The sequence below is a fragment of the Melanaphis sacchari genome, unplaced genomic scaffold (assembly GCF_002803265.2).
Source record: "Melanaphis sacchari strain LSU unplaced genomic scaffold, SCAv2.0 Contig36_pilon_pilon, whole genome shotgun sequence".
In the NCBI taxonomy this organism is placed as follows: Eukaryota; Metazoa; Arthropoda; class Insecta; order Hemiptera; family Aphididae; genus Melanaphis; species Melanaphis sacchari.
Window position 1 is genome coordinate 2,237,840 of NW_020271232.1, and position 24,416 is coordinate 2,262,255.

Below are 24,416 nucleotides of genomic sequence, written 5' to 3' on the forward strand. Positions count from 1 at the left end.
CGCTCTAAACATTTTAGGGTCGATATACCAATTGCGCTCTAAACATTCTAGGGTCGATGTACCAATTGCGCTCAATATATTTTACATTACCTAAGGAAAACTTATTAGTTAGTTAATAACCGATTTTTTTTGCGAGTTAAAAGTAAAAGTCTTCCAAGTCGGTGAAACGTATAGGCTTTATACAGTTAAGTTAATGAAAACTAAAATAATATAACATTAATAATAATAAGAGAATAGGTGGTTAAATCATAAATATATAATAATAATAATAGTTTAAGGTAATCATGATGTTTGTATTTTGCATGCTTTATAAATGTTTCACCACGAGGTATAATAATAATTAATAACATTATGATTTTAAAAAAGTATAATACAAATAAATTAATAGGTACACTATAATCGGTCACAAGTTTGTAATTACGTTAAAATAATGAATTTGGTCACAACGAGGTATAATAATAACATTATGATTTAAAAAAATATATATATAACACAAATAAATTAATAGGTGGGTACACTAACTGGTCACAAGTTTGATTGTCAATTATTCAAAATTAAATTAATAGGTACATAATAATATTATAATTCACATTTAAACGTTTTTACAATAATGATAACACACAATTTTTAAAAATTCGTTTCTACAAATTTCGCCAGATTTGTATTTATCGATATAAGAATTAATTGTTATTTTTTTTTTTAAATATGCTCTATTAGAAATATATTTTTCCTGTTCTATACTATTTATTGCAATGTACGTGCTAGTCTGCGTTTCAATAATAACTTTTAAAAAGACAAAAATATTTGGATGGGGAGAATAAAAATTTGTAGAAAATGAAGCGTGAAAAGCTTCACATGCATTAGTTGTACGTTCACAGCTTATTGAATTGGACGCCCACAGTTTTGGAGGAAATGTAGTATTAGATGATATATAGTTTTCAACGAGATAATTAGTAAATTTAGTTAGATTTGAATTAATTGGTTGAATCGTCATTAGTTCTTCTACAAACACATCCTCCACTTCTTCGTGTGAAAAAAGTGATAAACCAAAAACTAAATGAAGCCATTTTCCTACTTCAGAATTAGGATTTTTATACTCTGTTTGCAGTCCACAACTTTGAATATTCCTCCACCAAGCTTGTGATAAATGAAATCGACACCCTACTAAAAGTATTGAAGGCCAGACTTGTTTTACTGCAAAATGTATACCTTGTTCGAAATCGGCAACGACTGTTTTTGGATTTAAATCAATATTGAATGTTGCACATTTACTAATTAAAACTCGAAATAAATATTCATATGTACTTGGTAATTTATTTGGCAGTAAAGAAAATATAAGTGGAATATAGTGCCCATTTTTCAAACCATGTATTGTAAAAAGTTGGTAAAAATATTTAGAACAAAATTCGAATGTTCCATCAACAAATATTTTGTCACAAGTACATAAAAATTCTAAGTTTGATTTGGTAGAAAAACATATTATATTCAACATATTGTCGTTTATAAGCAATAAATTCTCACTCTTGTATGTATTTGTATCCAAATTATTTAAAGCTGTATGCACTTCGGTTACATTTTTCGGTAAAGGTGGTAGCGTTTTTCTACGAGTACGATAAACGCTTCGTCGTATAGAATGCACATCGTTTAATGTTAAATCTAACGCACTTGATTGCACTTCATTCCGAATTAGTTTTAGTGGTCGTGTTGTAACTTGGTCTGTTGCTTTTCTTTTTAATGAATTAGCAACAATTTGTCTATTAATATTTGAACTTACTTCGTGGTTATGATCAAAATTCGATTTTAAAAGCACCGTTTCACTCACATCACATAAAAAATTCGAAGTACACGATTTAATTGTACATCTCCATTTTATTCCATTTTTGGAAATAGTACATTTTCGGAACTTAAACTCGTCAAGAACTAATAACGGTTTACCTTTTTCACTAAAAGCTTTTGTAAAACGATCCATATTGTAACGTCAAACAACTAAAACTTATACTAAACGATTAACAAGACATAAGTATTGGGTACCTATCAATATGATTTATATTTATAATGGGTATCACCAATGTGTTCTTCTATCTACAGTATATTGTGTGCAACGAAACAATTAGGCTGATAAAATATATCCGATGATAATGAAAACTTGTTTTCGTCCATCACTCAAATGCGTACTTCCGTAATCAAAATATGTGCGTAATAATAATAACGTTTCATAAAATTCCCTACATTAATATATATAATAATACACTGTTAAAAAATATATTAAAACATAAGACATAAAGTAATAGGATTTTGAGTTTATGGTAATCATAATATTTGTATTTTGCATGTTTTAACAATAATAATAATTTTTCAAATAATAATTTGAGCATGGCAATTTAGAATAATATAATTTAAATTCAAGCGCAATTGGTATATTGACCGTAAAATATAAAGAGCGCAATTGGTACACTAACCGTAAAATATATGCAGCGCAATTGGTATATTGACCCAAGTATAAAAATTTTGTTTTAGGCGCAATTGGTCCATGCCCTTTTAGAGAACGTATAAGTTTAAAAAGTCTATGGTTATTGTACATATCACGTTATAGTATATCTAGTTATGATATTGTATTGAATATTTTTGTATGTATTATACTATCGTGTGTATTATATCGTTCCTAAAATATTATAACTCTTGTTTTTTCTTTGACTGCCAGCCAGAATAGTCCAAATTCATGTTCAACTTGTAAACCAAATACATATTTATTATAAATATACAAATTTGTTTCAATAAATTTCTGTTATATATTGCATGAAAATGTTTTGCGGTCACCATCTACACCCTTATTGTCATACGATGGATTTCATTTTTTTTTTATTATTAATTATAATACATACACAATCACACGATCAGACACTTTAAATATTTATCAAGTGTCTTACAATCGAGCGAAATACTACTTATTCGCTGCTACGTACAATGACGTGTCATTATAGTCATTCTTCTTAATCACAATCAACGACCAATCCTTTATTCCCAGCTAAAAAAAGACAATTGACTGTATATAATATATACGGGTGTGTGTGTTTACAGCTGATACTCGACAGAAAACTATCAGTGATTTTTAAGTTGATTGTTAACATGATTTTTTTCTCAGACAAGAGAAAATGTGACTTTTTATTTTGTTAAGTTCTAAACACACGTTTCATTTTATAAGTATTCCTATATTACCTTGCATAAAGTAAGAAAAGCATATGTAGGATGAAATTTCTTTAAATTAAACTTGTATTTTGTAATATAATAATAAAAACGTCGTTTTTATTTTTCAAATTCACTAAGTTCACATGAATGGATGAATTGTAATTCAAGTCGCATTTTTTTTTTTTTTATAGCTTAACAAAAATACAATTTCCTTACTTTCTCGAAAATCAAAAATGTGAGACGTGTGATTACGGGTTTTTATGTATTTGAAAAAAATTATAATAAAAATATATGTTTTTATTATTCAAATTCTAAAACAAAATTAAACGAACAGATTGATTTTCAATGCTTACTGCAAATTCTGAACAATACTTACCGATTTATTTTTATTTTCATACATACTATTTGTTATTGCATAGTCATGATTCAAAATATCTATAAATATTAAATTATTATTACTGTCGAAGATGTGGCATAGTAAACGAATAACTTTTATAGATGTCTTACTAATTTATATTCACATATAATTATACAATTTATCAAAAAAAAAAAAAAAATTTCAATTACTTCTATAAAATCAATAAAAACAAATATAAGTGTAGTAAATATATTTTGCAATATTTAATATAATATTTAATCAGTGTAAAAATATTATTAATTAATTGTTAAAAAGAATATATTTTTTCATTTTTTATTGAATGTAACAAGTAGTCTCGGTTTACAATTGTATGTTGACAATTTATGCTAATCTTCTAAACTAATTGATTACTGAACTTATTATAAATACAATTTTTTGACGATTTTAAGATTTTAAACTTTTTCCTCGTGGTCTCGATTAAAAAAGAAATGCTAATTATATGGATAGTTAATATATATTATCCCGTAAACCTTTGTTGATAATAAGCTCTGTAATTAAGTTTCATTATTATTGTTTGTGTTATCCATGTCGTTGTATTTAATTGCGCATTCACTTCTTATAATTTTCTGTATAGGCACAATACATTTTAAGTACTAACTTTATAAAGGCACTGTCATAAAAGTCTGTACTTCTCATTTTTTTGGTCTTTCACGTAGATACGAGTAATATAATAATCTGTGAGAATAATAAAATTACTTTGTATTTTACTTTCTTTTATCATTTGTTATATCTAAACAGAACTTAATATGATGTCATCATGGCCGTACATCATTTGCGCATCGTCTAATAATACCAAATTATTACACATCAATTGCGCATCATGATGCTGAACAATAGAATTGCATAAAAAATAATTTTCCATTGAAAATTTAATAATTTTTATAAATTATATGTAATAAATAGATACAAATAATTAAAAATAAATTGAATTGTAGTCATAATCATATAAATAATGCACATATTGAAATGAACACTTTTGTTGGCACATTACAGTCATAGTTAAAATACAAGTAAACATTTGTTCGAGTAAAAATGAATTGAAAATAATAAAATTTTGGAAACATAAATATGATCTCACAAATTTTCTGTGTTTTTTTTTCCGTATAAAAATATTTTTGGTAAATTATTCCAGCTTTTCCACGGTTTTAATTAACAAATTTGAATTGACTCATTCTTACATGTACCTACTCAAAACTCAAAAGTTAAAATTACAATATAATAATATAATGTTCACGTCTCCGTATGTCTCATAAAGCCGTACGTTTCAACAGTGTCTCAAGCGTTTTACTATATAATAATCTATTATCCCGTTTGATATACTCATACGATAAAAATTTATTAGTCATCCATACATCTTAGTTATGTTAATAACTGATTACCGATTCAATATTATCATAATATTATCTATTATATATTTTAAAACAGAAATATCTGTACAATATTTGAAAATTGGATGTTACGAGAGTAAATTTGGAGATGTACGAATTTTAAGATCAAAGTTAGAAAACGACTAGCAATAATTATGTGTATACACCTTTTTTAGTTCGGTTGTTAAATAATATAAATGTTTATATGATATATAACCCAAAAATCGGACGATGCACAACTGTCTTACAAAAAAGGTCAAAATTAACAAAAGCTATGCGTAAACGACAACCAGTGGTCATCATTTACATTGCCGATTATAGACTTAATCATCATAGATCTCTGTTTTATTGATGTATTTAAAAAATAAAAATAAATATTCGACCGCATAATAACAGTATAAAAATAAATTTCACTGCAGCTATTACGTCTGAAATCCGCTAAATCATCTCATATGGCGATCGCAAAGGCTTCTACTGTCATCTAGTCTTATCTGATTTCTATAATTTATTTTATTAAATTGTTTTTTTTTTTTAATTTTAATTTTAAATTTTGCTTACTTTATTATATAGTGTATGTTTTTGGATATAAAGCATTTTACATTAATAATTAATGCTTTCAGTATACCTTTTAAGAATTGAGTTATTATTATTATTATTATTTTTAATCATACGCGTACTTATAAAAATGCGTGTACGTTATTGTTATTTGTGTATAATAATTTTGTTGTATCGTCTTAGAAAGTCAAGTTTGTTTGATGTCAGAATCATAACAATATAATATCATGCAAGTATTAATTGTTCTGTTAATATATTATAAAACATAATATTTTTAATCTGTTGTGATAAAATATCATGAAAATCACTTTTATTGACACGTTTGTTAACGTTATGTTGCAAAGTTTCTTTTGTAGAGGTACACGAAAAACACATTAATCTACCACTTTCTAGGATCTTATTCATATCTTACTCTGCCTACTCTGTGTTAAGCAAAAAAATACATTTTGTCAGACGAAAAGAAAATTGATTCAAATACGGTGAGTTTGATTCTGACTTGTAGTTTTTTTTAGCTTTTTCAATGCGTTTTTATCGACTATTTTTTATTTCAGTCCTCGAGACTTTTATTTCTGAACATTTTATACGTCAAATACACGAGGACTTGCTTATACGTATGATACGTATATAATTTATTATTTTATATCTTATATAAATGTATAATATAATAAAATCTAACATTATGAGTAAAATTTTGCACATTTGCATACAATTACTTCGTTTTAAAATACAATGTATGTCGATTTGCCAACAACATAAAATAGGTACGATACCTTATGCATGATTTTTGTTGCTTTATTAGATATTTCTATCTTATATTATTGATATTATAAACTATATGTGTTTATGTTAAAATATACATTTCCCTCGAGTGAAGACGTTTGTTTATTCTGACATTCACCAAGATATCTATATCTATAGATAACCTAACTACATAATTGCATGAGTGATTTTTAAAATGTCGCATTATTTTGTTTAACTATTTCTTTCTTTATAGGTATGCTAAATGAAATAAGCTTATTGAAATAACTAATATTTGATTTAAAGAAAAAAGTAAGTTAATATTAATAAATTGATTTTTTTTAATATTTCTGTGCTATTCTAATTCATATAATTAATTCAAGCCTTATTAGATCATTTTGTACCTATATTTAATAATATAAATTTATTTAGAGGTATTCTATTTAGTTTTATTAATAATTCAAGTATTTTTCGTTAGTTAAATTAATTATTTTTCCATGCACTCTTGTTGTTTTTGTTACCCTATAATTTGGAACTTCAGTTTATATATTTATAGGTATAATTTTTTTATCATATGAGTACATATACGTTATTGGTCTTGCAAGTCGAATGCCAACCAAGATATGATTATAACGAAGAATAATGGTATCGCCATCAATGAAATATAAAAAATAATTTTTAAATTGATTTGAAATCGTCGATTAATTGTCAAAAACATAATTAAATTGTAAGAATGTGTAATAATGATAGATTTTATTACTAAAAAAGTTCACGTTGCCTCGCCATGAATCACATTACACACCATTACTCAGTTAGAATGCCACTATGCTTATTTTATATGTCTATTATGGCCATAACACGTTTGGACACCAAACGATATTTTACCTGAGATTCGGTAGATTTTATATTTTTACACTTTATTTTTAGAACCTGTTAGTTACCCAGGATACACCGCGAGGAGGTTGACTCTTAATAGTCTCCCAAAAATGTTAATTATTTTATTTTATACATGATAACAAGTACATATATTACGTATAAGTTCGTAGTCGTATATACTACGATCACGCAACATCGAAGCAATATCCACAAATCTGCAAGATCACTTAAATACCCTCTCACACTGGTGTCAAAACTGGAGAATCAAAATAAACGCCTCGAAGAGCGTAGGTGTTATTTTTAGTCTACGTCGCTATATTACTCCCCCACAACTAAAATTTGACAGTGAAAATATACCCTGGCAACCGACGGTTAAATACCTCGGTGTAACTCTTGATAAACGACTCACGTGGCGGCCCCACATTTCATCCAAAGTCCAGCAAGTATACCAGCGCATCTCAATGCTTTATCCCATCCTGAACAAAAATTCAACTATTCAAAAAAAATGCTCTCTCCAAATTTTTAAACAAATTATACGCCCAATTCTTACCTACGCTTGCCCGGTATGGGGTAATTGTGCATCCTCGCACATCAAAAAAATGCAAATTGTCCAAAACAAAGTTCTCAGAATAATTGCAAATGCTCCGTGGTTTGTCAGAAATGCAAATCTCCACAAAGACTTTCAAATCCAAGATATCCAAGCTCATATTAAAACATTAGCAAAACATTTCCACTGCTCTCTTCCAAACTCATCAGGCGCAATTCACTATAACCTCCTCACCCACCCAACTCATCGTCGATTAAAACGTGGTCGTCCCCACGACCTCCTACACTAAGCCACCTCCCAACATTCAAATCTTCACTCTTCACATGCGCTTCTTCCAGATCACTCTACGACTTCAGCTACTTATAGTTATACTATTGTAAATATGTAAATATCAGAATATTATTGTAATCACCTTACTATGTACTTTTATTACTAACTGTAATTGTCCTTAGTACTTAAATATATTTTAATTATCATGTTATAATGTTAAAAATTATGTAAACTTTCAATATCCCTAGATTTAGATAGTCTTATGTTAAAAAAAAAAAAATAAAATAAAAAATAAAAAATATACTACGATAATACTCATAGATTACCTAATCAAAATAATATAAGTAATTGATATTAATTGATTTGGAAATAAAGTATATCACTATTGTAGATCACGTGTTTATAAAATGTACCCAAACGTGTATTGTGTAATTTGTGTATTGTGTACCCAAACGTTCTCTGATTTACCATGTAAAATTATAATATACATTTTATTTTATAGGTTTGTTCAACCGTTATGTCTTTTTGTACCCAAACGTGTTGGCTTTTGAGTCAATGTGTCCAAACGTACAGCGGTCTGTATTATATTACAGACCTGTATATTGGTACGCGTTTCCAGCTGTGCTCGGTTATTCAGCGAGCGTCTTTTGAACGTTGAGAGAACAGTTCTCGCAATCCAAATTGTCTTTAACCGGCGCCATCCGCGTTTGACGAAGTGTAACGTTTATGATTGAATGTTTATTATACAATATCATATAACAAATGGAATTAGATGTTTTGATATCACACGCATTTAAGGTAAACGCATGTATGCCTGTGTGAGCGTGGGGCGTACCCCACACCGGTACTATGTTTCCCGGACATCATTTCACCGTCTCACCCTGTTTAATATGATTAATTATTTGCATAAAATTACATCATCGCGTTGGTGACAACCACGAGGGCGTAAATTAATTAAAAGTAATATTAATCTACTACTATTGCCGTGGCGACATGCCGTAGTTATTAGTCTATATACAACTTTATTATATTATATTACATTAGATATAATAATATTTACTAGCTGTAACACTGTTTCAAAGTAGGTATAACGTTGTAACAATATTTTTGATTCTTCGTTTAAACACGTTTCTATTAGATTTTAATCATCCTTTTTTATTTACGCTCGTTGTAGTTATTTATATTTTTTTTTCTCAAAGAAAATACATCATTATTAGTATTATACATATAGTTAGTTTATAGAGGTTTTTCCAACTTTTATTCACTGTAATTATAAAGAGAATTGCACGTAATAAACGAAAGTGTAAATATTCCTCGAAGTTAGCTTATATTATGATGATTTATATAATTAATTATTCTAAAAATGTATATATCACTATACTATAATAGCCATCGTGAAATTTAAAATTCCCATTCTATATTATATTACAACGAATACTATCAAAATTTTTGTAAAGTAATAACATTTTATCAAAAAGTTTAATGAACGGTTGTCTTAGAGACATAAAAAATAATTATTTAAAAATTATTTTACTATAGATAATATCACCAGTAAATAGTTTAAACCAAGTAAGTATTAAAAAAAAAAAAAATAAATAAATAAATAAAATAGCTAAAATATTTTTAACAGATACTTCGTTAATTACAATTTTATATTCGCTCGATTTATTTGAATTATTTTATAATTTAAAATGTTTAAAGACTTAATAATTATGTTGATATATTTAATTTTTGTTTTTAATTTTCTTAAACTTTATTAACTCAACGAGACCAATTTCGTGGTTACCCATCCAGTAACAAAGAGCAATGAGGGGGAGGGTGTTAATCATCTAGTATTTCCATTTTACCACGCCCATGCACTAAATTAAAATATAATTAATAAATTCATCGGTATTTAATTGTTAAAATATTTCCACAGTGACTAGATCTGTAATAATTACTATGAACAATTGCGAAGTGTGGAACAAGGATTGTCCATTCTGTTCAAAATTCCATAGTAATTAATTTTATCGTCTATTGGACAGAGGTTAAAAATGACATTTAATTTAATCTACAACTCCAATACATGTGTGAGCTTATTACAATTTTTCCATACAATATAGTATGAACTTTGATAAGTTTGTAACGAAATGAAGTTGAATTTAAAAATTAAAATAGTTTAATTATACCAATAGCGATTAGGTTTACATTATTTCCACAAGAATGCCACTAATTTCTATACCGGAAATAATGGCAGGGGGTTGCGTGGTTTTCTTTGAGCACGGTGGTTTGGATACATTAAATAGTAATTTGATACAGTGTCCAGTTTCATCTTCACATATTGTGGTTCCGTTTTAACTCGATACGTTGTGGTGTTCAATTATACAATATACTAAATAACGGTGGGACGTTTGCGTTTATATTGGTGATCAATCGTATACGGAACTTGAAAAGTGAAACTGAATCTATATGGTTTATTCACTCGTAAACGGTCAAAGTTGCAGCATAACTGCACGCTCTTTTTCTGATTGAGTTTTTGTTTTTTATTTTCAATTTTCGGAAAAAATATAGACGGAAAAATTTACTCTTTTAAATAGTGCAATTTGTGTTCAATTGTTAATCCACCGTAGTATTACGTAAAAGTTTTCCAACTGTTTTTATTGCCAAAAAGTGTTCTTTTTAACAGAGCCTAACTTAGGAGGGGTAGCTAGGGAGGAGGACTGCAGCCCTGGGCCTCGATATTATTTGGGCCCCGGGCCCCTGTTGATATTTAATTATTGAAGTGGTACTGTGAAATTTTATAACAATATTCTTTACATTATTTCGTTAGTCATGTATCGTAATGAAATTTATGATTATTTTCTAATTGATAAAATAAGCTAGGTATTAAGTTATAAGATAAAGTTAGTCAAAAGCACGTTATCATTATGATTAAGTTAGCATTGGCTATAGAAATATCGTGGGTTTTCCGTTTTTTCGAGCTCTCAACTCTTGTCTAAATGCAGGTATAAAATAAATTCAAAATTAAAACTAATTGAAAACGCTTGAAGAACGTCCCTTCTACAAAAAAAAAAATTAAACTCGTTTGTTCGTCAATCTTTATCTACTGAAAGGGAAATAACTAACACACTTAACTTTTCAGATCTAATTCAAATGTTTAGTGAACTAAAATCTAAAAAAATCGTTGTCTTAAATTCTAAATCATGTAAATTGTTTTATTATTTACATTGACTATGTTGAAAAATGCATTACCACTTTGACTTTGTGTACAATATAAATGATGTATATCAGCAAACATTTGTTTAAATTAAAAACTGTATAATACAGTCTGTATCTACAGCTCTTTACTTATATTTTTATTTTTTATTTAATCGTTTTATTTATATTAATCGTCATCAAATAATTACTTATAGACTTATGATATAATTTATTTATTATGTTATAAAATGAATTAAATATAAAAATCCACATAGTTGATAATTTAGAATTTAGATAATAATTAATTTTGGGGCCCCATCAAAGAATTAGACCCGGGCCCCAAAATTCCTAAGTGGGCTCTACTTGCTGTAATATAAAAAATGAGCAAACGCCATTGCGAAACCAATAACCACGTTCTGTTTAAAATCTGAAATCTAATAAACGTATACGATTCGATACCAAAAATAATAAAAAGAAATTTGATTTGTCCTTAAAATATATTGTACTTCCCACTACTGAACAACATTTGGCTAAATATCGTTATATATCGTTTTTATATATTTAGTGTTACAGTTATGTTAGGTTCTGAATGATAAGTTCAAATCATTAACCACAACTTGTATTAACATTATCATTACAGGATATTGTTTATGTCATAATGTTGTGGAAATTTGACTCAGCCCTATTTGATATCCGTTAGGTATACTTGCCTAAAAGATTTAATTCTGAACTAAACAAAAACAAAACGAGTAAAAACGTATGAATAAGTCGCTGGAGTTTTATTTTACCAGTTTAATGTTTTATTCAATACAGACCTTAACGATCGCCTGCATAGTTATGACTATTTTCACGACAAACGTCTTACATTTGTATATAACTACTGCAGATAGATTTTTTAATACGAACACGGTGGTTCGTAAGTGATAATGAATAATCACGACTTAATTTAAGTTAACGTTATAAGATAATATTTATTAACTGTTAATCTAATTTACAATAAGCCATATTTTGCTACATGTTTAAATGTTTATTTTTTCATATTTATTATTTTCTATTGTACGTCGTATAGAAAACTAAATAATTAGATAATGTATAATATTCATTAATCTTCGTTTGGTGTTTTGTCGTGTGCTCTCACGTCACTTTCGATATTCTCTATTTTTATATTCTCTCGAAACGAATTTCGCTATTTTGGCCTAAAACCCGTATCGTAACGCCTGCCGCTTCAACAGAACTGATAATATTTTAAAACATTTTCTGCCCGATGCTGGAAGCGTAACAATATACCTATTGTATGGCTATTGTTCACGCTAGACATTTACAAATTCGGACAACGTCCAAAATCCATAAAATACATAGTGTCCACATTGTGCGTGTCATAACCGGTTGATAAGGACATCATCACTGGCACATTATACGAACTGATGTCATTTATAGTACCTAATGTGTAATAAAAATGGCTATTGATTAATAATTGATTTAATTAAATACAAATGTATATAAATATATTAATATATTGCATATTTAATCAATGCAATTATTAATTGCATGGTATGTATAATCATGTTTGCTAATAGACAAACGAGAAATTATACTCTAATATTGTTGAGGCAAATAACATATTTTGTTTGTGGTACAAACCCGTGAGTGCACTTGACTCAGGTACATCATTCGGGTCATCAGGTCATCTCTTTTGAGTCCCCAAAGGCTATATCGATCCTTTAAATATCGAAACTAAAATTAAGCTATTTGTTCGTGTTGTTTGGAATTGTTGACTTTCTAGGAGTTAATAATATTACTATTAACCGCGTTGATACAAGCAACACAGCTAATATCTGCTTTGAGTGGTTTATATTTTTATGACTGACAAGTATAATTCTAATATTATACTATCTGGTTTTATCTTAAAATATTTTAATCAAATAATATTCAAATTTAATGGTTTGTCTGGGATTTCTTGTTTACTGCGACATTGTAGTATCACTTATTTTTACTCAAAAATAAAATTCTGTATTTTTCTTCTATTTTGTCATTGTATTATTAGCACGATGAGTTTGTCTATTCAATTTAAAAATGAGTGAACCGCGAACGAATATTATATTATTAATTGTATATACATACATTTACTCAGAAGTTCAGAATTATATAATGGGATCATTGTTAGGTACACCACAATAACAGCTTGTATAATATAAATTTGTTGGTCTCCCGTGAGGTATCCATATTCCTTCGTAAATATAATTTACTTGTATAATAAGCTTATTATATTTTTTAAATGTATTCATAATAAGCTAAAATCCTGTACGTCTATTTTTGTCTACGATGACATATTTGTTCCAACAATTTATAAAAATATTAAGATAACTTCCGTAAAGTCAGTGCCGGTAGTATTATTATATATTTATATTAAACGAATATTAAGAATTTCTAGTAAGTCACTACTATTCTTCTATACTCAAAAATAAATTAGTGTATAAAAAATATTTATTTTTTTTAAATTTAAAGTTAGAGAGGTTTGTTTCTTAATCACTATTCATGCATCAGTCCACTGAAGACTCAAGATCCATACTAACGACGTTGTTAAACTATGCTTACTAACCCGAGCATTTAGTCCCCGCTACCAAAGATCATAAATCCTAATTTATAAATTTAAATATATATACATTAATTATTTTTATTTAATATAATAGAGAGAAATAAATATTATCAATAATCGTTATAACTTATAAGCTAATGATTTTGTAAAAATAAAAAAATTGATATAAAGCTAACATTTTTTTTAAATTTTATAACTTTATATGAACAATGAAATGAAAAATAGCTTTCAATTTTAAATAGGTTGATTTTATTAATGAAAAGTATTGCTAATCACTAATCAGTAAAGGAAAATTTGTTATTATTCCATTATATACTACTAATTTCGTATGTCCTGTATAATAACTAATCCTTTCTTGTTTTTAAGTTGCATTATATTATTATATTATATTGTTTTTCACGAGGTGATTTGGTCAGTTTACATGCATATTTTATATGTATACACATTTAGTATTTTTGTTATCGTTTATACTAATTGTGTTTTAGTGTCGTCTTAACCATTCAGTGTAATAAACGATTTATAATTAAAAAGTCCATATATCATGTTTAATGTTGATATACATTTTATTGCAATATTTTAATATTCTTGTTGTTAAACAGTAAAGTGTATTTTGCGTAATGGCCATTACTAAATTGTTATCCAGCACGATTTCGTTTTTCTCTTCTTTTTTGGAAAAAAACTTAATAGTTTTAGATCAATCTTGTTCTTTAACTTTGTATACATAATTTTTAACATTTACTAGAATTAACTACAATGCACTCAATTATGCATTTATATAGTACTAATTACTTAAAATCTATTAACTGTTTAAATCGCGTTTGAAAATAATTTTAGATTATTTTGATTGTTTCAAGAGTTAGATAAGGATAAGGATATTTTATTACTTCAGGAGGAATAAATATCAACTCATGTCTTATATATATATATATATATTAAATTATAATTTCCACAATCCTTTTTTTTTTTTTTTTTTTGGTATTATTTATCTTTTTTTTATGTTTTTATAGATGAAATAAAATTTTAAAAATATTAGATTAATGAAATAAAAATTCTTACTATCTTACATCGGTACATCGCTATAGATTATGTTATTTAAAATTTTTTTTTTTCAATATGTTACTTTATTTTGAAGTTGGTGATATATATTAGTATCAAATAGCTTATTCACAGTAATGATGTGCGTCGTTTATATGATTTATATAACTTACTAGTATACCTCATATTATTTATTACGAATAAAATGATTTTGCTGAATTTATAATAGCAGAAAAATTGTTTTTGAAAGCATTTTTTGTACCTGCTGTTTTTTTTTTTTTTTATTAGATTTATTTGGTGTTAAAAGTACCTACCAAATTTATTGTTTTAGCCGACTTCCTTGTCACGCATACAGTTTTCGGTTTTGTTTCGTTTAGTCGAGTAGATATTGTATATTATAATATACGAGAGTATACATTTTGTTTTAGTTGTAAACCTAAATAGATTTCATTAAAAAGCCTTTAGACATTTTTCTTAAATATAATTTAATGTTTATTATTTTTATTATTTACACATAACATTGTTTTTTTAATTATAACTATTTAATTTAATTGTCTTTGTTATCTTTTAAAATCATGCTAATTTACAAAAGATAATATATTTTGAACAATGCCATGATTAAAAATTGAATTTAGTAGTGCTTTAAATCGAACGATCGTGAATAAAATATCATATACGAATAATATAGGTCTCATATATATATATATATATATATATATATATATATATATATATTTGTGTGTGTGTGTGTGTCTTTAAAGAATTTTTTTTTATCACAAGTCCGTATTGTTCATGATTATTATTTTTTGTTTTGTTTCTTCCTTGATATATTTACCGAAACTACAGGTGTTTTAGGTATCTATGTCGAGTATCGCACTGACATTTTTCCAAGAAAATCGTGTATCGGATGTGACACATAATAATAATCTATAGTGTGTTATTTTTAGTTGAATCACCTATAACATATATATATATATATATATATATATTATATTATATACACAGTGATTTGCCGAGCATACTACTCTTCTTTTTTTAATAATTTTTATAATGAATTAATTTATATTCTGATTTATAGAATGTTTAAGTATACTTCAAGACCATATTTTCAAATTCTTAAGATCTTTTTGTATTACTTAAAAAGCATCTTATTGTAATATAAGCTTCTGTTCTTTTGGATAAAAGCCCTTTTTTATTTTTTATTTTAAATTATTTTTAGTGAATCATTTTTTTTTTTAAATTTTTATTTACCTAATTGAAAATTAGAACAAGCAATTTTTTTAATTACTCATTAAAAATTTTATATATTAGTTAAAAGTCGTAGTAGTCTATAAAATAGTTTTAAAGAAATATAAAAAAAGACGTTATTTTGCATATAGTATTTATTATACTTGGATTCTTTTACAAATTATAAATGTTTATGGTTTAATATCAATTAAGTAAAAAAACACAAAAACTACTCGATCAAATTTTGATTTTGTACGTCAAAAAGAAGAAGGAAAAGAGGTTAAGCATACTTGTTTAGTAACCCTGTATACTGTACTACTTATAGCTGCTGCTCAATAAACTCCTGATTTCGTCTAATTGTTTTTTTTTCCACAGACAACAGTAGCTATGTGTATTTGTTTTAATTATTGTTGTACGTATGTGTACATGTGTGAATGTGTTTAATGTATTGACGTAGAAACTTTTCGTCCGTCAATTGTATGTATATAATTGTTATTGTCATTTCTCTGGATAACTTTCATTCTTGAGAGGTTTCGATAAGTTTTGAAAAACTCGACGGAGCTGGGTTTCAATAAACTTCAGTGGTTTCGTAATATATAAGTAAAATATATATTTGCACTAATAATTACAAAGTTTTACTGTTGATATTTTAAAGGTGCAGCAGTGTACAGGCGGGAAGACCGTATAACAAGAGTCTTGAAAAGAATAAAAAAGAAATTTTTTATTCCGGATAGGTTGCAATAAATACGTAATATTTGCATCCTTAGAACTTCTGACAATTATACTTACATAAAAATTGTGTTTTTTTTTTTTATTTTTATTTTTCGTTTTTTCTTCTACGTTCAGCGCATAAGTGATGAAGTGATATTTGCAGTTTCCTTGGCACTGCTTATTAAAATGTAAATTTTAAAATTATTTTTATATAGTGTTTATTATTTGTATAAAAATCAAAAAAAAAAAAAATTCAACCAATTTTTGACTACAAAATAAAGTTTTTCCTAGTAAGGTTATGGAAAATCCTGACTCCCTAAATTCTTTTTAGTTTATATTATATGGGAATTCACTTAAGATTCAAATTTAAAGTATGCAGCATTCTGCGGACGTGGGCTATGTATACACTACGACGATCGATACTCATATGTATATACTATACATTTATAAATATGTTGATTGTTCATGATCGGTACCGCTGTCACTACGATAATATTATATTACAATATTATAATCTAATGCGCATAATATTATCATCATTATATGGTGTAGTAGTCACGTGTGTACACATTAGACGGTTGTGTTGAAAAATAATGTATTGCATATAGTGAAAAGTGTTTCGTAATTTTCCGACTTAACATCGTGTTTGTATATTGATACGAGATGATGAATTATACTACCGCTGCATTCATTTTTGTTTGTCAGCTTTATATCTGCCGTGTCACTGATCGCTGAAATGTGTGTGGACTGTGGATATATTTTACCAACCACATAGTTGTATAGGATTTCATCGGACTCGCGCGAGGTATTACACGATTCACGTAAAACCAAAAAATGAAAGAAAAAAAGGAAATTATTTATTTTTGAAATGAATAATAACTACTTCAGAGGAGAAGCAATTGTTTGGTTCATTTACGTTGTAATTTAAAAATATTATGTTTTTAATATTAAAGGTACTTATTTTTATAGTATGCCATAATATTATCGTATTGCCGTCGATTTTCCTTACAATATCAATCTTGGAGATACAACAGTAAAACAATTTTTTTCAATTATTATCATGTCATAAATATTTCTTACAAATTATATAATTAATTGTGTTGCTATGTATATTAATTCTTATAATTCCATACATGAAAATACATTAAGATTTATATTTATTTAGGATGGCAAAATTCTAATGAAGCATTATTGAATTAATTTATGTTGATTTTAATATTGAATTAATTAATCAAGTGAATTCATTTTTATTTATTCATCCTTCAAGAAAGGGCTTTTGTCAGTTTTATTAACAATAAACAAAATGTCTGACAGTAAAACCTTATTAAAAATATTTTGTAATATCAACGTCAAATATTTGAATTTGTTGTAAATAGATTTCGTTTTAGTATTAAACTGCTACATTTTAAATAAATGCCAAATATAATATCTATAAATACTGATTTTATTCATAAGATACTAGATGTAATGTTATAATGATGAAATAATTTGAAACTAATTATTATTTAAAAGAAATATAACTGCAGCTTACTTATGTCGGTGTTAAATATGGATTTCGACGAGTTGTAAATTTTTTTCTAACTATAATAATATAAAACATACCAGTATTTATTTTTGAATACATAAATGATTTCTAGCTTTGTATTGTACGCTAAAATGATTTTAATTCGAAGTTTATAAAGTTTTCAATGCGCAAACTATATAACTTACATATACATAATATTATGTTTTTTCAGTCCAAAATGTACTAAATCGTTTAAAAATATTATTAGTCTTAAAGTTTCGTGAAAAGTTTACGGATTTTGAAAGAAGAAAAAATATCCTTCTAGTATCTAAGCCTTATCCTTCAATAAATAAAAAAAAAGATTTGTTTTCAAAAAAATACTGTTATAAATATCAAATACATATTATTTATGGTTTGCATGAGTATTTTACTCATGTTTTAAATTTTATCAATTTGCATTTTGAAAAATCATAAAGTCAAGAGAAAAAAAGTTACGCCAGATGGTAACGATTTTCGACCATTATTTTTTTAACAAGCATAAAATATTTTAAATTGTTATGTAAGTAATTTTACTCCACGTTCATGCCATTAATAACAAAAATGTTTTAAAGCAAAAAATGATTGCGCGGAAAACATTTTTCAAATTTACCTGTATATTGTGCTTGTGTTTTAGATCGGTAAGATATTTGTGTATACGAATAAGTAGTGCCCGTACAGCTCGTATATAATAATACTGAGCTAATGAAAAAAAAAAAAAAATAATACGAATGTTTTTTTTAAAAAAAAAATATAAAATTACCAGTATATTTGAGGTATACAGTGCAGGTGAGCGACATTTCCATTATGTGATTATGAACGCGATTCCCACAAAATATAATAAAATCATAAATGCGTGTACATAAGTGGCATTAAAATTAAAATGGTTTATAAATTCTATTCGTCGGGAATTATTGTTTGAAAAAATCATCACGACCAACGAAATGTGGTGTGCGTCATCCAGTAAGTAGATAATCTACGCGACCGGTATAAGCCTGTTGGTGACTCGTCCTGTGTTTTCGGATGATTAAAATTTTGTCGGGCCGTGGCGTTATCGAGGACCGCTGACCGCAGGAGCACTCTGTATGTAGATGCGTTCGAATTAATAATATTTTCTATGCCCTGTCAGCAGGTACTATACTAATACTACAGTGTTTCTTATTATATGCACAGTGATGATAATTTAAAGCGCCGCCTTCAACAAAACTTGCAACGCAAACTATTTACATTTTTTAAATCATATATATACAAATATTACAGAATAGGTGATTCATCAAATTATGATTTTTGACATTTTTAAATACACTCGAGGACTTAAGGATCAAATTGTTGATATTTTTATACTACTTAAAAATAAGTATAGTGTGGTGATACAATATATTTTGATTTTCAAATGAAAACTCCCTCCCTTTTTCTAGTGTAAATTATTTAGAAGATCATTTTTCTGAAAATGTTTACGTATATTAAAATCAAATTTAAACGTGTAGTTTTTTAATTATTTGACTGTGTAATTATAAATAACTCTATGATAATAGGTTTGAAGAATAGGAATTCTATAGTTATTTGAAAATTATGGTATTTTATATTTTTCTAAAACCAATTTTAACGTATTTCATCTTTGGTATTAATAACTTAATAACTACTTGTTTAAATTTTAAGCAGAGTCATTGACATTTTCAAAAAAAAAAAAAAATATATTCGCCATATAATTAACCGTTATAAAGAAGATTCTTATTTTAAAAACAACGTATTGTATCTTTACAGAACACAGGCACTCCTCGAATATTAAAACAAAAATTACATACATTTAAATATATGATTTTTAAGTATATTTAAGATTATATTTATTATCAAGTGAAAAATAAGGTTTATCATGCTTGTTGAATCTTCTTGTACATTATATATAATAAGTAGAATAATAATCGTCTATACGTATTGAAACATAAATCAAATTCTTGACACATATATTTATTCAATAATATAATAATCCTTTTCAATATATTTTTTTAACTAAATTATAATTAAGTCAATAAAATTATTGACATACAACAAAATGCATAAAGTTTTGTTCAAAATTGACTTGACATTTATATTCATACAAGTTTCCTTGCTTTCTATTTGAGAAACTTGTCATTGACGTTATTAAAGTTAAGATTTTCCGTTATCCACATTCTATATTCAATATGCTTTATGTTCCTAGGTTATGATGTCTCAATGAGGAGCTTAATCTATTTTTTTTTTTTTTTATTCTTTTTAACGATTATAATGATGATATTTTGCCGGAATTATGAATGACAAACATTAAAAAAATATTTATTTTGTAAACATGGTTTCCTTGTTTTAAAATACATGTGATATTATTTTCTATGCCAAAAAAATGTGCAATACTTAAAATCATTTTTCTGTAAAATTTTAAATATATGTCTACATTAAATTGATACAATAGCATATTTATTTTGGTTTATTATGTCGTTATCGATACACATACAACTTTGATTCGTAATCTATATGTGATAATATACGTACTGGTACATCAAGGAGTGCATATTTTGACGTGGTTGTTATTATTTCAAATATATTTTTTTTTTTTTACAAGCAATATATTTTTTGTATATAACATTATAATACAATTTCTTACAAATATTCTATTTCGGGTGGTTAAATCTGTGTTCGAAAAATATCATGTTGTACCCGACGGAGAACAGAAAAGGGTGTTGTGTATATGTTATATTTTTATTAAATATGTAGTTTTTTCGATTTTCTTCGAATGCCCAGGGAAAACTACCGACAGCCGTCGAACAGTTTTGAAGGAACACGTCAACTAACTTGATTTTGATGAAATCACAGCCAAACCATGATTTTAACCAAGTTCTGTTCATAATCGTTTTTGAATGCGATGATTTATCATTGGTAAGTAATGCAAGACGAGTGAATACCCAATATTCGGTCTCTGTCAGGTTTTTTTATGTGAATATGGTTTTTACAAATTATATCTGTATAATGGTTATATTTATTCAATTTTCATTATTTTTCTATTATTAGTTATATGAATATTTGATGTAGCAGATTTTTCTTAGCAACTTAAATTATAGATTTTATTAAATGTTAATAGCAGGCACGTATACAGGTGGTTAAGTTGTGGGTTCACCCCCCCTCCCCCCCGTAATAATTTCTTCGAAAAATTAAGTCAAATTATACACCTATTATTATAAAATATTTTTATTACTAGCTATTGGTTAGTTTTCTTTTGTTTATAGTAGTTGGGTATGAAATACAAGTTTATAATCTAGTATTATAGTCGAATGAAGTGCATGATAACCAATTACTGAGAATTACGCACGTTTGAGAACTGAACATTGCGATATAAGCCTTTATATACTTAGAAAACTCACATTTTGTCAATAATCTTTTCTTATATCTCAATCGATAACCTAAAATATCTATTAAATTGCTAATTTATGTATTACTAGCACCGGTGAAACTCGCTGTAAGTGAATACCCTAGGTCGGTAACACTCGCTGTATGTGAATACCCTAGGTAGCTGAAAATCGTTTGAAGTGAATTTCCTAGGTCGGAGACAGGACTTAAGAATACCGCAGTTAGAATGGTCTAGTAGGCGAAACCAGTGATAACGATGTTTGAGAAATTGGTACTTCTGATTTGGTGGTTTTACATTTTGGCGGTGTCGTTTTAAACGCGTAAATAATAATCTTATAATATAATAAAAGTATATAAAAGTCCAATTCGAACGTTTATTGGTGGGTTATTTCATTAAATTTACAGGTGTAATACACCTTGTCCCGTAGCTTGCCCTGTGCTTTTGTGCATGGAAAATAAATAAATACATTCCGAAAAAGTAATTAAGTGTCTAGTTATCAGTCATCGTCCAGTGAATATCGATTCCTGACAGGGCAATCCGCCTGCGGCGGATTGTCATATCTCCTGACGTCGAAGGCGTTGTGCTGTTTAGTACGCAAAAAAGTTTAAGTCGAATCGAGCGCTCGATTTCTCAAGCGATCACCATTGAAAATCCAGTTAAACGCGTTTAAACCTCCCAGGTATTGCTAATTTATGTATTATTAAATCAATACTGTAAGGTACATTTTGGCCACATTACCTGTTACAACTGCTATAGCTGAACGGTCATTCTCAACTCTACGAAGACTACTTAAAACGTACTTACGAAACAATATGAGAGAAATTAGACTTACTGGATTGACACTACTAAACATATACCGAAATATTGATTTAAATGTGGTAGAAATTATCGATAGATTTGCTAAGTTACCACGAAAATGGGATTTTATACTTTAATTTGTAATTTTTTAATGTATTATATATAAATTGTTTGATTTTTTTTTCTTCTATCTAGGTACTTAATAGTATAATATACTTCGGTAATTTTATGTGCATAGGTATTAATAAAATAAATGTCTGGTTTGTTCATAACATTTAAAGTTTTATTTATTATTATTATAATTGTTCTTATAAACTTACTTCTGAACAAATGACATACATAAAATTTAGATACTTAACATAATAATTGCCACATTAAAAAATAATGAGTAACGAGGAATAAATTGTTTTATTATGTAGCGGTACAATTTGTATTACTATATTTTGTAAACTCCCCCTCCCGAAATTGTATTTTGTATACACGCCTGGCTAATAGAGTTATAAATTTTAAATTATATCGAAGTATTTCTTAAAATTTAAATATTATCTTTAAATATTTTTACCAATTGCTTATAATAATTTAACTTAGTTTAAGTTAAACGTAAGCCCGTCTAGTCAGGTAACTATAAATTCTTAGTTCTTGGAAAAATTAATTTATATTAAAAATAATTTAATTTTTAAATTTGATTTAATACGTTTGACAAAAAATATTATTGAAAACAGCTACGAGTATAGCGGGATAACGCTATGTACTATATATTTATATTAGGATGACAATCAGTTATAGGTATACAAAAAATTAAATGTCGTTTATTTCAATGATAGCTTACAATTATTTTCCTTTTAGTTTAACGAATAAGTATAACAAAGTTTATTCCATTAGATAATACTCATTAATCGTTCAAAGTCTTCAAAGTTCTAATAAGATAAGAAAATATTGCCTTTTAACTGTGATATGTGGCGTATATTTTTTATTTTCTTAACGGTCAATAATCTTAATACAAATCTACCTAATGTATTTTATTTTCAAATAATTTGATAATCTTTGTTAATATTATACCTATCTTACAATTTGATCACTGCAGTCGATGTCAGTGACAATAATCGTTCAGTACGTGCGACGTGCATAATTGTTAAACGTGATCAACAATCGTTGCTATTTTAGATTCTACTTAATACTTATACCAAAATTATGTTTTTTGAAACTACAACTAGTAATATGAGTACAAAGGCGGGGTTTCTGCACAGTATTAAAACAAAAACCAATTAAAAATATATTGAGTTTAGCTTGCAGACATCATATCATGGAGCTTATTGTTGAAAGAATTTATAACACATTATAATGGGTGCATCGAATGATCCGATTTTTTTATTATTTTAAAGATTTTCTAATTATTGGACGAACATTGATAAAGTGGAATTACAGTTCCATGTATTAATTTCGGTGTACCGTAACTGCGCATGCATCGTGGCCATTTTGAAATATATCACCTTAACTCCTTATAAGAAGTTATTTCTTAACACCCTAACTCCGCACATAATTTTTTTTAATGTTTAAATACAAAATACAATACATGTTATTAAAGTTAAATAAAAATATTGCAGGTCATTTTAATATTTTTGTTCTCAGCATGTATGTAAACTATTGATTCACTGCTCAATCTACAACGTCAACTCCGAGAAGTTATTTAAATTTAATTAGAGAACTGATAAAATATAAAAATAGGAATGTTAAAATTGCTGATGTAGTGATTATGAGTATAGTAGAGCTTATCTAGACATTTTTGGTATCTCAGTGAAACGTTTATTGATTTAATATTTTTGATAACGACGTCACTATAGAAGAAAAAGATTTATTAGTTTTATCTTTACTATAAAAAAGAGATCAAAAACTTCTAAAGCTTATCAAGTTATATAAACATAGTATACCAAATTTGTGATTATCAAACTTATTGTTACAAATAATTTAAAACAACTTTTTAAAGCATTTAATTTAT

At 26.9% G+C, this 24,416-nt stretch overlaps 2 protein-coding genes across 2 annotated transcripts in view; one reads left to right on the forward strand and one right to left on the reverse strand.

Annotated features, from left to right (window-relative positions):
• The window catches only part of LOC112597053 (14 kDa phosphohistidine phosphatase), a 162,673-nt gene that overhangs the window by 70,886 nt on the left and 67,371 nt on the right, over positions 1-24,416 (forward strand). The window lies entirely within an intron of this gene.
• LOC112597051 (arrestin homolog) overlaps positions 1-24,416 on the reverse strand; it is a 102,461-nt gene that overhangs the window by 66,017 nt on the left and 12,028 nt on the right. The gene's annotated exons all lie outside the window — the stretch shown is intronic.